Source organism: Mytilus californianus, unplaced genomic scaffold (genome assembly GCF_021869535.1).
Source record: "Mytilus californianus isolate M0D057914Y unplaced genomic scaffold, xbMytCali1.0.p SCAF_12, whole genome shotgun sequence".
Taxonomy (NCBI): Eukaryota; Metazoa; Mollusca; class Bivalvia; order Mytilida; family Mytilidae; genus Mytilus; species Mytilus californianus.
In genome coordinates, this window is record NW_026262604.1 from 7,114,279 (window position 1) to 7,126,076 (window position 11,798).

An 11,798-nucleotide genomic window follows, 5' to 3' on the forward strand; every position below is an offset into this window, starting at 1 on the left:
TTTACCCTAATTATCCAGTCGTTGTATTCCGCGCACTACGATCCCACAACATTAACTTCTAAAGCCCGAGAGAATCGGAGACGGTAAGGACTGGGAACATCCTCAATTTTATTTCTTTATTTACTTTAGATTTTATTACTTTTTTATTTTTTTTTTTATTTGAATTCATTCAAAGCTTCCTTCCATAAACTTTGTCAAAACAATAACTGTTATATAGCTTTCTACTTACATACGTGTGCTTTTTATGTTTTCTTTGAAAAAAAAATAAGGAACTATTGCATAATCTGGTATAAAAAATACAGGTCACATCAAATAGAATTTAAAAAATCAGTTTGAATATAGAAGTAGTAATAAAAAAAAAATAACAGTTAGTAGTGAGTATTAGAAAAATAACATTAATGACAAAAACAAGAGTTTTTCAAATAATGAATTCTTTTGTTATAAAACTTTATTTTTATACAACTGTTAACTTTTTTATTGCACGTATTTTTACAAGCATAAATCTGGGATAAGATATAAAATTGAGAATGGAAACGGGGAATGTGTCAAAGAGACAGCCACCCGACCAAAGAGCAGAAAACAACCCAAGGCCACCAATGGGTCTTCAACACAGCGAGAAAATCCCGCACCCGGAGGCAGGCTTCAGCTGGCCCCAAAATAAAAATGTGTACTAGTTCAGAGAAAATGGACTAAACTCCGAAACATATAGATGTACCAAAATAAAAAAAACACACAAGACCAACAAAGGCCTGAGGTTCCTGACTTGGGACAGGCGTACAAATGCGGCGGGGTTAGACATGTTTGTGAGATCTTAACCCTCCCATATACCTGTAACCAACATAGAATAAACAAACACATAGCAATACGCAAATTAAAACTCGGTTTAAAAGAAGTCCGAGTTCGATGTAAGAATAGGTAACAGCACAATTCCTCCCGTTAGGGTTTTAGTATCATACCATCATAAAATATACGAGAAGAACATTACCCGTATCATGCCGACAACTGATTTTAGAGTAAATGTGTTTATTTCCGACCCTATGAGTGAATCAATATTAATTAAAAAAATGTCATCTTTAATGACCTGACAACAGTATCGTAACTATATCCCTTCTGAATAAGTCTGTTTAAAGGTTTGGTTAGCTTTTCGGGGTAAATGACGACATTTCTGTGCTTTGTATAAAATATTACCATAAAAGATTGGATGTGAAATACCTGAAAGTATAAGATGTCTAGTATACACGTTGATTTATATTTACATTTTGAAACTTTTCTCCATCATGTTATTTCGTCACGGGTGGAATAATTGCAAACAGTGAACTTATGAATAAGTTAACTTGTAATGTTCATCAGTACATAGGCACTTTGTGTGAAATATTTGTTTAAAAATAAAGAAACTGAATCATTGAAGCAACTTCACATGTAGCAATGTCCAAAACAGAACCGGGAGATGTCTACCTTTCAACGCTTGTACTAAATTTCCCGCCCTTCATCCCGGTAGACACTCTTTGCAGAACCGAGATATTGCTTTGAGTGCTTATCTGTCCTAGTCCTGAATATGCATGAAATATGTGTCACTGGACGTCAGTAAGCAAGCAACAACCAATATAAATGTTTCAAGCTTAGCGGCGAGGCAGTAAACAACATCAGCAGCAAGTTACCCACAGACGACTGCCCAAGGCGATAAAACATTGTTATACTTCATGTCTAAATGCCAGATTTTGATTGGTTAATACGAGGGAGACAATTTACTTTATTATACTTCATGTCAAAATGCCAGATTTTGATTTGTTAATACGAGGGAGACAATTTACTCTATCCTATGATAAATACTCTATTACCCTTCACGGAGACGTTTGATCAAGTATCCGCTTTATTAAATACGGATGGTTGTTATGTACAAGACGTCATAGTTTATTACTTTGAATTTTCTATTTCATAGACAGCAAAAACAGAACATTCAGTATAATAAATTAAATAACACATATCTGAGAGGGTGATACAGCAGATTGTTACCACTCGAAAAGACATTGTCAACCTTGGCTTCGCCTCAGTTGACAATGTTTTCTCCGGGTAACAATCTGCTCTATCACCCTCTCAGCTATGTGTTATTTATATAGTGTTATACGTTACAAAATATTTACATCATAAAGATTAAACTTCTTTCTAAAAATAACCTCACAATGAACTCTCGGTTTGTTTAACTTTTCAATTGATGAAGACACGATATTAATTTATACTATTACTTTATTAGATCATTGGGGGCATGTCTCTTTTCGTATTTAATGTATTATTTCACATCACATGAGTCTTGGCTCACACCGAACAGCAAGCTATAAAGGGTCCCAAAAATTGTAAAACCATTCAAACGGGAAAACCAACGGTCTAATCTATATAAAAAACGAGAAACGAGAAACACTTATGAACCACATCAACAAACGACAACTACTGAACATCAGATTCCTGAATGTGCATGGAATATTTGTCACTTAACGTTCAGCAAGTAACAATGAATATAAAATTAATGTTCCATGCTGAGCGAGGAAGCAGTACACAACACCAGGAGCAAGTTACCCCAAGACGACTGCTCAAGGCGGGTTAACAGTATTATATGTTACAAATTATTTATATCATAAAGATTAAACTTCTTTTAAAAACGACTTCACAATGAGCTTGGTTTAACTTTTCATTTTATGAAGACACGAATTATCAATATTACCTATTATTACTTTATTAGCTCATAGGGAGTATGTCTCTTTGGTATTTGATATTTTTATCATCACATGAATTTATTTGTTTGGAATGAAAAAATAACATGACTCAACGGAATGTAATGAAACTTTCGATTTAAATACGTATTAAATTTCGATAACATTAAAACAAAAAAATATTGATAAATGCAACAGGCATACATATATGCATCTTAAAATTGTTATAGCTATTTTCTTTACTTTGATGTCTGTAAGAAAACGAAACTTACATATTCGTTGTTGTATCCGGCCATCCTGATTAAAAATGGGATCTAACTTCCTTGTTTCCGAAAAATGCAGTAATTTAAATTTATTTTACTACTTTTTATTTAGATGTCTGAATCACCTTGAAGAGATAGTCACATGAGTGCATTTAGTTGTGAATGATCATATTCAGGGTTTATTACAAGTGGTTTAAATATACCGTAAAAACTGCAATGTAACCAGATGATAAATAGATACGTACACATTACTGTCTAACATATGAACATGTCTAAGCAGTAAATTGTAAACAGTGTACATGTTGAATATATTTTCTTTGATAAATGCTAAGACAAATTCGTGAGCGCAAATTTAAAAAAAAAGTTGTGGAAAGGCGTTTTGGTCAATATGATTGTTGCACCCGGTGTAAAATTATTGATGGTCAATTTAAACCGAGTATACGTAGATAGTTAGATGATAACGATATAAGTACCGACCACTGAAGTATCAATATTAGTACATGTGCAGATTATTTACAAATAAGTATGATATAAGATAAATATGGAGAAGTGAACAAGGGGGACAACCAATACCGGAATAGATCAGAAAACAACATAAATCTTTTGATAACAAACTGAAAGACAGAAAAGTAGTCCTGAAACATTTCATAGTGGCAGCGTGCTCGTCAAAAGTGTGAAATGTCGGGTCAAACCAAGGAAAACACTTTATTATTGGTGTCCCTGTTTCTCCGCTAAGAAATAGTATTTAAGGAGTAAGAGCAAAGACTGGTCGGCTCGGTGTCAGAAAATGTGTTCTGGAAGAGTGACATTTTTTCTTGCGGCCTTGTGAGCTACCACACAGACAATCAGGGGACAGATTAATATAAGTACTTGTTGCTTGTATCTGTATCATTTTTGCTACGGCTTGAATTTATATTGAATAAGATGTATTTAATTCATAATAAAATATTGTTTATACTAAAAATTCAGCTTTGCGTGTTGGTCTACTCTAGTACAAAGTATTGTTCATATTCATATCGCATTATATAACACGTTTTTATCCTGGAAATACATTTATAGGTATACCACTGGACGTTAAGTAGCTATCCACTTTTTTGTTTTTGTTTTTAGCACTCAGACTGTCGTTAACATTTACATTATTTTATATATATAAAACAAATAGCCATCCACCATCATTACCGATTGAGGGATGAATGCAGAGGCTCTCCATGGACGTGTAGACCAGTGGTCATAATATTGTATTTCTTCTGTTATATGACGCGTTTCTAGATACAATGGAATGGGCACAATCTATACATTGGATTTATATTCAAGGTACTTCTGTTTTTGTTTTGTTGATCTTTATCTGACTGTTTTGTTATTTTCTAAGCCCTGCATGCTGTTTCTCTTAATCATTTCTTAAAAAAAAATAATTAAAAAATCAAATATTTGCATCTTTAATGATACATGAATACATGATACATCAATATCTCAGGTTAAATTGAATTCCTCACTGAAATACTGAATTTGGTTAAATCACAAATAGATGGTGATGGTGATGAAATTGTGTTAAACGTCCAGTGTCAAATATTACATACATGTTATTGTGTTTTGAATATGCATTTAGTTTGAATTTTACCGACAGGCTGGACCGGATTTCATCGTGCTAGCTAGTTCATACAACATTTCGCTACAAGACAATGTCATGTCAGTGACACCCTACCCGGACTCTTTATTTGACACAGAGCCGACCCGTATGTGGTACTCCTAAATGCCACGTTCTTAGCCAATTTCAAGTATTTCCTGCCGGAGGTCGAACTCGCAACCTCCTGTATTCAAGGTGAACACTTTACCACATAACAAATAGAAATCAAAAATAGAGAGCAATATGAAATATAAATACTTAATATGTAATTTAAATAAAACCTGATAGTCAATGGTTAAAAATACACTTCAGGTAAAGTTTTTATTAGATTTATTACGAAATATCATAATAAAAGAATTAATATCAGTTTCAATGGATGTTATTTATTGGTACGTTTGAACTTAATACCGTACAAGGTCAAATATGTAACCTTTCTGTTTGCTTAGTTATCTTTATATACTAGGCGACAAAAGTAACGACACATTTTAAATCACCAAACCACATTTTCGACCCAACTAAACAAAAAGAAATAAAATAATAGTTGTCGGGAGATAGGACTACAATAGTTTAATGTGTCCTCCGTTTATAACAATGCTACATAAAACCTTTTTTTGCCAAAACTTTGTGGAACCAGAAGGTTTAGTATAGTACTTGTCCATTATTGACATGTTTATATCACTACACCACGTTCACTGTACCTGCTCAATCCTATTTAAAGCATACTAGCGAACAAGGTAAAATAAAAGGCCAGGAAAAACGTCACCTTGGCTGTACACATTTCTGCTTCTCCTTACCGATGCGTGCTAAATGGAGAAGTAGCAAAACCATATGTAAGTAGTCTTTGGTTGACACGACAGAATGACGGAACCTTTGACACGAACAAGATACAGTCTGAGAACCAAGCCTCTATTAAAGAGGTTTACTAAGGAGGAAGTATGGTGAACAAAGCAACCCTAATGTCAAACGAAACCATCTTAGAGGTTTATGTTTTAGGAAATTCCGTCTACAAATCAATTTTAATGTCGAACGAATTGGTTAGGAAGATGTTCCGTAAAAGCCAACTTTAATGTCAAGGAGTTGGACCAATCAGAGAGGACACAAGTTAAGTTACGTCGATTTAGGTGTGATTAACCCAAAACGATTGTGATATCATTCTGCAAGGTCCGATCGACGTTTTTTATAAATATTTCAAACACGCTAGATATAAGACATTATATGTTCAATCATTTTAAGTAGAAAAAGGTGCAATTCTAAACGGTAAACAGCAAGTGTTTAGTTTTAAAAAACCCCACACACAATCAAATCAAATTAAAATACAGATTCATACACATGGCCTTGTTCGATGTCGTTGCGGTTATCATCCTGCGACTCCCCTTATCAGCCCGAGGCGCTAGACGAGGGTTATTAAGGGTTATCAATTCGGGGTGAACGAGGAGCACTTGATAAAGGCTTATCAGTGGGATAAGCTGATATGTATCATTGCTTACATCCGTCAGTTTAACCTATGCTTAATATAACATTTTGTTGTTAAGTATGAGATAAAATAATAATGTAATTAATACTAATGATAATAATACTACTACTAATAATAAATCAGTTGTGTATATGCTCCATCGCGGATTTTTGCTCAGTTGTCAAAATCCACACTTATTTCTTTCATACTATTGCATAACACACAGTGACAAACATTTCATTCATTGATAATTGGTTATTCCGATATAAGTGCTTCCTCGGAGTTTGCATACGATTCGTTGTTCAGAATCTATTTGTGGTTAAACATTCATTGTTCACAATCCCTGGGACTCGCTCAAACTTCCATACCACGCCTGCAGTTTGTCGTATCGGCGCGGTTAAAATCCAGAGTTTCCCATATTCATCCCGGGACATATAGCAAAAGTTTGCATGAAATAAGTGTAGATTCCGACATCTGCAGTGTTATAAATTAAGTATTAGTCACCATCAATTTGATGTTAATTTCATATTTACCTAAGTTTTCTTTTCAAAAAATTATTATGAGGTCGTTATTATTGTTGTTGGATTTTTTCTTTTTTAAATTTAATACAAATTCATTTCCAATATCCTGTTACAATTACATTAGTAGCCAGAAAGTATACTGAAGGTCCCGTTGGTTGGAATTTAATCAACTTGCTACATGTACCAATAAAAGCAGAATGGTCACAGGTTATTTGTTTCTATTTCATTTTCATTTTTGTTGTGAAACGTTCTCATTTTATGATAATATAAAGTATTATTTTTAGTCCGAAAATTTACTAAATATTTCAAACAAATTTAATTGTAAAAAAAGATATAATACATGTTCACATAAGGAGAAAATAAGACAAATTTATGACTGTACATAAACATAATATATGCTTTTCAATATCTGTGTCTTTCAAAATATGGTTTGTTAAAAATTAACCATAAAAGCCTTCAAATTTATGAAATAAATAATTTGCTAAAAAAAATTGGATGACGAATACTTACTGCATACCGCAGTAGATATTTCCATCTTTCAAACCATAGCTTTTTTTCTAAACCCCAAAGCTGATTTCCTTTCTTATGTCGGAATTGTAAATGAAGAAACAAACAAAAATTAAATGAATAATTTGAATTATAATTTTACACAATTTAAATAACCAACAATCTTTGACGGAATTCGCAAAAATAGTATAAAACATACGTGCAGTTAATTCTGAGTTATAGTATTGATATTAAGTCTGTTTCTGTGAAGCTGGCAGACGATGAGACGAAATATATTTGTGCTATACCTATACTGAAAAATCAGTTTTAAATTTATACTTATGCTGATATCAGTTTCCATTATGATAGCTACTGTGATATTTTAAGCTAATTATTAATTATTACGAAAAATGCGGAAGAGCGATTATCATTTATTTACTTTATCTATGATCACTTTTCAATTATCCAATCAAAATACACCTACACTGATTAATTATAACTTACGTATATACCTTTTGTAACCATAAATTAATTAAAAAAAGTAAAGAAAAAAAAAAAAAATCTTTCGCGGCCGGGGGTGAGCGGAGGGTATTTTCTTCCCCCTATATCGCTTTGCTACTAGCGATATAGCATACTCATAATATCTTTTCAGAAGTTCAGTTGCTGATATTAGAATTTTATGATTGCTTTAATTTCAGGTTATATACGTTGAAATTACTTTGGTTAACTGGAGCAATTGAAACACCGCAGTTATCCTTACGATCTTTCGATATAACACTTCCGTGATAGGATTTGTTTTTATTTTGTATCTATATATTGAAAGTTTTAAAGAATGCGAGTGTATAAAGAAAAGATATTTTACAAAACGCAAAGTCTCAATGTGTAAGATTTTTATAAATAAAAGGAGATGTGTGGCATAGTTCAGCGATAAAGCAGCCAAACTTACAGCCTATAAAATAAAAATGTAATCCCCAAAATAGCCTAGACAACTTTTTAACTAGTTTGTTATTGATCTCTTTGTATTTATCTGTCAATTGGCAATGTTTTGGATTAATAACCGTATTAAGGTGGATGGGGTGTCTAAATTAAAATCCATAGAATTTTTTAATTGTTTGTCAAAATGTAGTTTTAATCATGCTATTTTCCAAAATATAATAAAAAGTATGGGTCACCGGACTTTTGTTCACGCTACAGGTTGTGCAAAATTGTCAGATTTTGTATAGATTATGCATTGAAAATCCAATTTTGAGTGATAAAAAGAAAACTACACCATAGAATTTTAAGATAAAATGTGAGAAGATAGCTCTCATAACATGCTTTCAGATAAGAAAAAGAAAAAATGGGGTTTCCGGACTTGTTTTCTTCCTGCATATTAAAATAGGTAAATTCACAACACTTTCTATTATAAAAATTACTTTATTTGAGTTATCTCCCCTACAATCGTAGTTATCTCCCCTTATGTGGCAAAGTTGAAAAAAAATGAATCAAACAAAAATATTGTGTTTTTTTTTTTAGAAAATACAGCCGTAAATATGATAAAACACATAATTTTCTATATTAACATGAAAAGTCTTACACATGAATTACATACTACTCTAAAAATTTGCACATTTCATTAAAGATCTAGACCAATTGTTATTTGCTACTTCAAAATCCAAGATGGAGGAAGACACCCCAGCCACCTTAAATCGATAACGTCCAGTGGTAAATATTTCGTGCATTTTTCGTACTATAAGAAAAATATCAGTTGATATCATAGGTTTGCTTTGCATGAATGGAAACAAAATTATTCCAGATCCAAGTAAATTTCAAACTGTGTTATACTGCTGATCATAATCTAAATGGTCCCACTTTATTACCCCATTATTTTTCCTATATCCCACTTCTTTTTACCCTCTATATTCCACGTCCCAAAAGCGTGTCATCTCCCTCGTCAGTAGATCTAAACACAAATCTTTAACAAAATCCATACACATATTTTATTTACTGTTTAATATTTTCATTAATGATCGACACTTGCATTTTTAACGCAACTGTTTACTTATAAATATATAGTTATGTAGTAAATGCGACAGTTTTCATTCGTGTACAGTACTTTGTGCCTTGGTTTTATCTATAGTATTCTTTTTTTAAAATAAATTATACTTTTAAGATAGTGTACACTTTTTGCTGTTACATTGTAAAAGATTTATTTGTTGAACAATAAGTTCACCAATTGGAAAATTTTATAATGTGCAATAACCCTTTAAAAGTTATAGGAAAGATAGATTGATCGATTGTATTTTAATGTCCAGTGACATGTGTTACAAGCATACCAGGACGATAAAATGATAAGAATATGAACACTCTTTAAACTAGACTAACATGCAAGATACATGTTACAGTCAGTTTGAAGGTGTCAGACCACCAATTCAAAATCCCTATCTATTCAACCAAATTTTGCAATTTTCACAGCTTTCTACATATTTTACCTTAAGTTTAACTTCATAGAAATCAGATATATCCTGAATTGTACATGCATTACCTTTCTACATGCCAATTTTCAACCCATGTTTAAAGTTTTATAAGAAAGATCTGCCCTTCGGAAGCCAAGTACTACTAAAATTAACCCCTGGTTTTACGGAAATCTTAAATTAGTATACTATGGAGCGCATTAATCCTCAATTTTTAATGCAAACTCATAGACAAGTAAATTTTGGCTCAAAATGGTCTAAATATATTTCTTTTTTTATCAAAATTTTCATTTCTGCAAATTTGTTGGTTAGTTTTAAGTAAACAATGACATCAAAAGCACTATTTTTTGTCAGAGTAGGGCTACTTTTACATACGGTCTAAATTGGAAGAAGTGAATTGGTGGTCTGACACCCCAAAAAGCAATTAAATCTTATTTCATGTTAAAGCATGATATATGCAGGAAATCCAATTACATATAATGGTATCTTGGTGTAAATACATTTGTACATGTATTTGTCTCGTTTAGGGGTCGACCATTTAATTGTCTAGGGGGGCAGGAGGATTTTGAAAATAAGTAACTTGGTCTGGTAAGAACTTCAAATAAATTACATTCCAGAAGACATGATGAAAATGAAAAATTCTGCATCACAAAATGCAGGTAACAATTGTGTTCAATATTGAAAATAAATTTTCGCGCGAAAAAGCAGCAGAAAAAAAATATATTGCGTAGCAACAGGTGACAATTTATATTCAATCCGTAAAAATCCTCCTGTTATAATATACCTGACTTAGTTTTGGGGGACTAAAGACAAGTATGAAATATAAATCAAACGCAGAACTATTAAATTACAGAGATGATACATGTAATAATCACAGCAATCGTGGATAAGGCAATACAGTTCCGGAAAATACGGATTCAACATACAGATATACAACACTGTCCCCTCCCCCAGATGACCAAATGTCGTCTCGTCCCTTTAGCTATGACAATATTCTTAACAGATGGTACCCGTAAATGAATTATTTCTAGATAAAACTTGTAATAGTTTAACAGATAAGAAATTAAAACATGGTTGCATTATCTGATGACCAAATTAAATGTTTAATTCCTACGGCAATGGTGTTTCATGTACAAATTAATTACTAGTGTAAATCATCCAAAACGTATGGGAAATATTGCAAAATGGTAATCTGCCTGAATAGCCTCTCTTTCTCTGTTTTCTTGTTTTCTACTAGATATTCATGCATATTTATGTTTAGGGGCCAGCTGAAACCCGCCTCTGAGTGCGGGATTTTCTCGCTGTGTTAAAGACCCATTGGTGGTCCTCGGCTATTTTCTTCTTTGAACGGGTTGTTGCCTCTTTGACATATTCCCCATTTCCATTCTCAATTTTATTTTATATGAGAATTTTCAGTCATCTTTAAGTTACCAGATTTGCTTTTTAATTGATAAGGCTTAAAGAGGGGTACAGTGCTTTAATTAATAATGCTTAAAGAGGAGGTACTTCCTATATACAAGGTGATAGGACGTGTCGGTGGAATCGGTCACATTTTCCAGCTTGAAAATTTGTGAATAGGTGAGGAAAACTATCAGAAATATATGATAAGGTTACTAAAGTACCCCTTACTTGTTATACGAAAAGCCCTTAATACGTAATTTTTTCATAGCCAAAGTCTGCACCATCTTTTGAAACTGATGTTATACCGTATTCCACTTTTCCAACTCATCACACGAAACCCAACCAATATGGGAAACGTTACATTTTTACCAGCGGCACCCCTTTCAATTAAGTATTGAAGTGTTGAAGTGGGCATTTTATTTTGTAGATGTACGACAATGTCATAGAGCAACCATTTAACTTCAAAGGAAGGGGGGAGGGGGGTATGGTTTTTTGACTGAGTCAGAATTTTTTTTTTTGCTAAGCGTGAACATCTTGTTTAGTTTTTCGACGCTATCAATCAAATTATTTTTTCTTTTAACATTATAAGGTATGGGGAAAATCTGGATTCAGATTTTTTTTTGTCATCTGCTGGACCACAATATTTTTTTTCATCATCATATTGGGGATCCGAATATGTTTTTCAGGAAAAAACCATACCCCCCCCTTTTTGAATTAAATGGTCGTTCCCTTCGTGGTATGTTTTAGAATTTTAAAGATGGAACATTCTAATGTTGAAATAAATTCTCCAAACAGATTCATGCAAATAAATATGGAAACTAATGTTCCTCTTTTGCCTTGAAAGTCAGAGGAACTCTTCTATTTACACTCATTGTTTATCTCTGTCTCTTTT

The 11,798-nt window shown here is 32.6% G+C and overlaps 1 protein-coding gene across 5 annotated transcripts in view; it reads right to left on the reverse strand.

Moving 5' to 3' along the window:
- The window catches only part of LOC127721292 (chitin synthase chs-2-like), a 74,256-nt gene that overhangs the window by 48,284 nt on the left and 14,174 nt on the right, over window positions 1-11,798 (reverse strand). For 2 of the 5 annotated variants that reach the window (XM_052228028.1, XM_052228026.1), the window contains exon 1: window positions 2,978-3,121. The exons of 1 other annotated variant lie outside the window; for it this stretch is intronic. The gene's annotated coding sequence lies outside the window, so the exon portion shown is untranslated. Of the gene's footprint in view, window positions 1-2,977; window positions 3,123-11,798 lie in introns of those variants that run through there. 2 more of the 5 variants (XM_052228027.1, XM_052228029.1) reach the window with 1 other exon arrangement.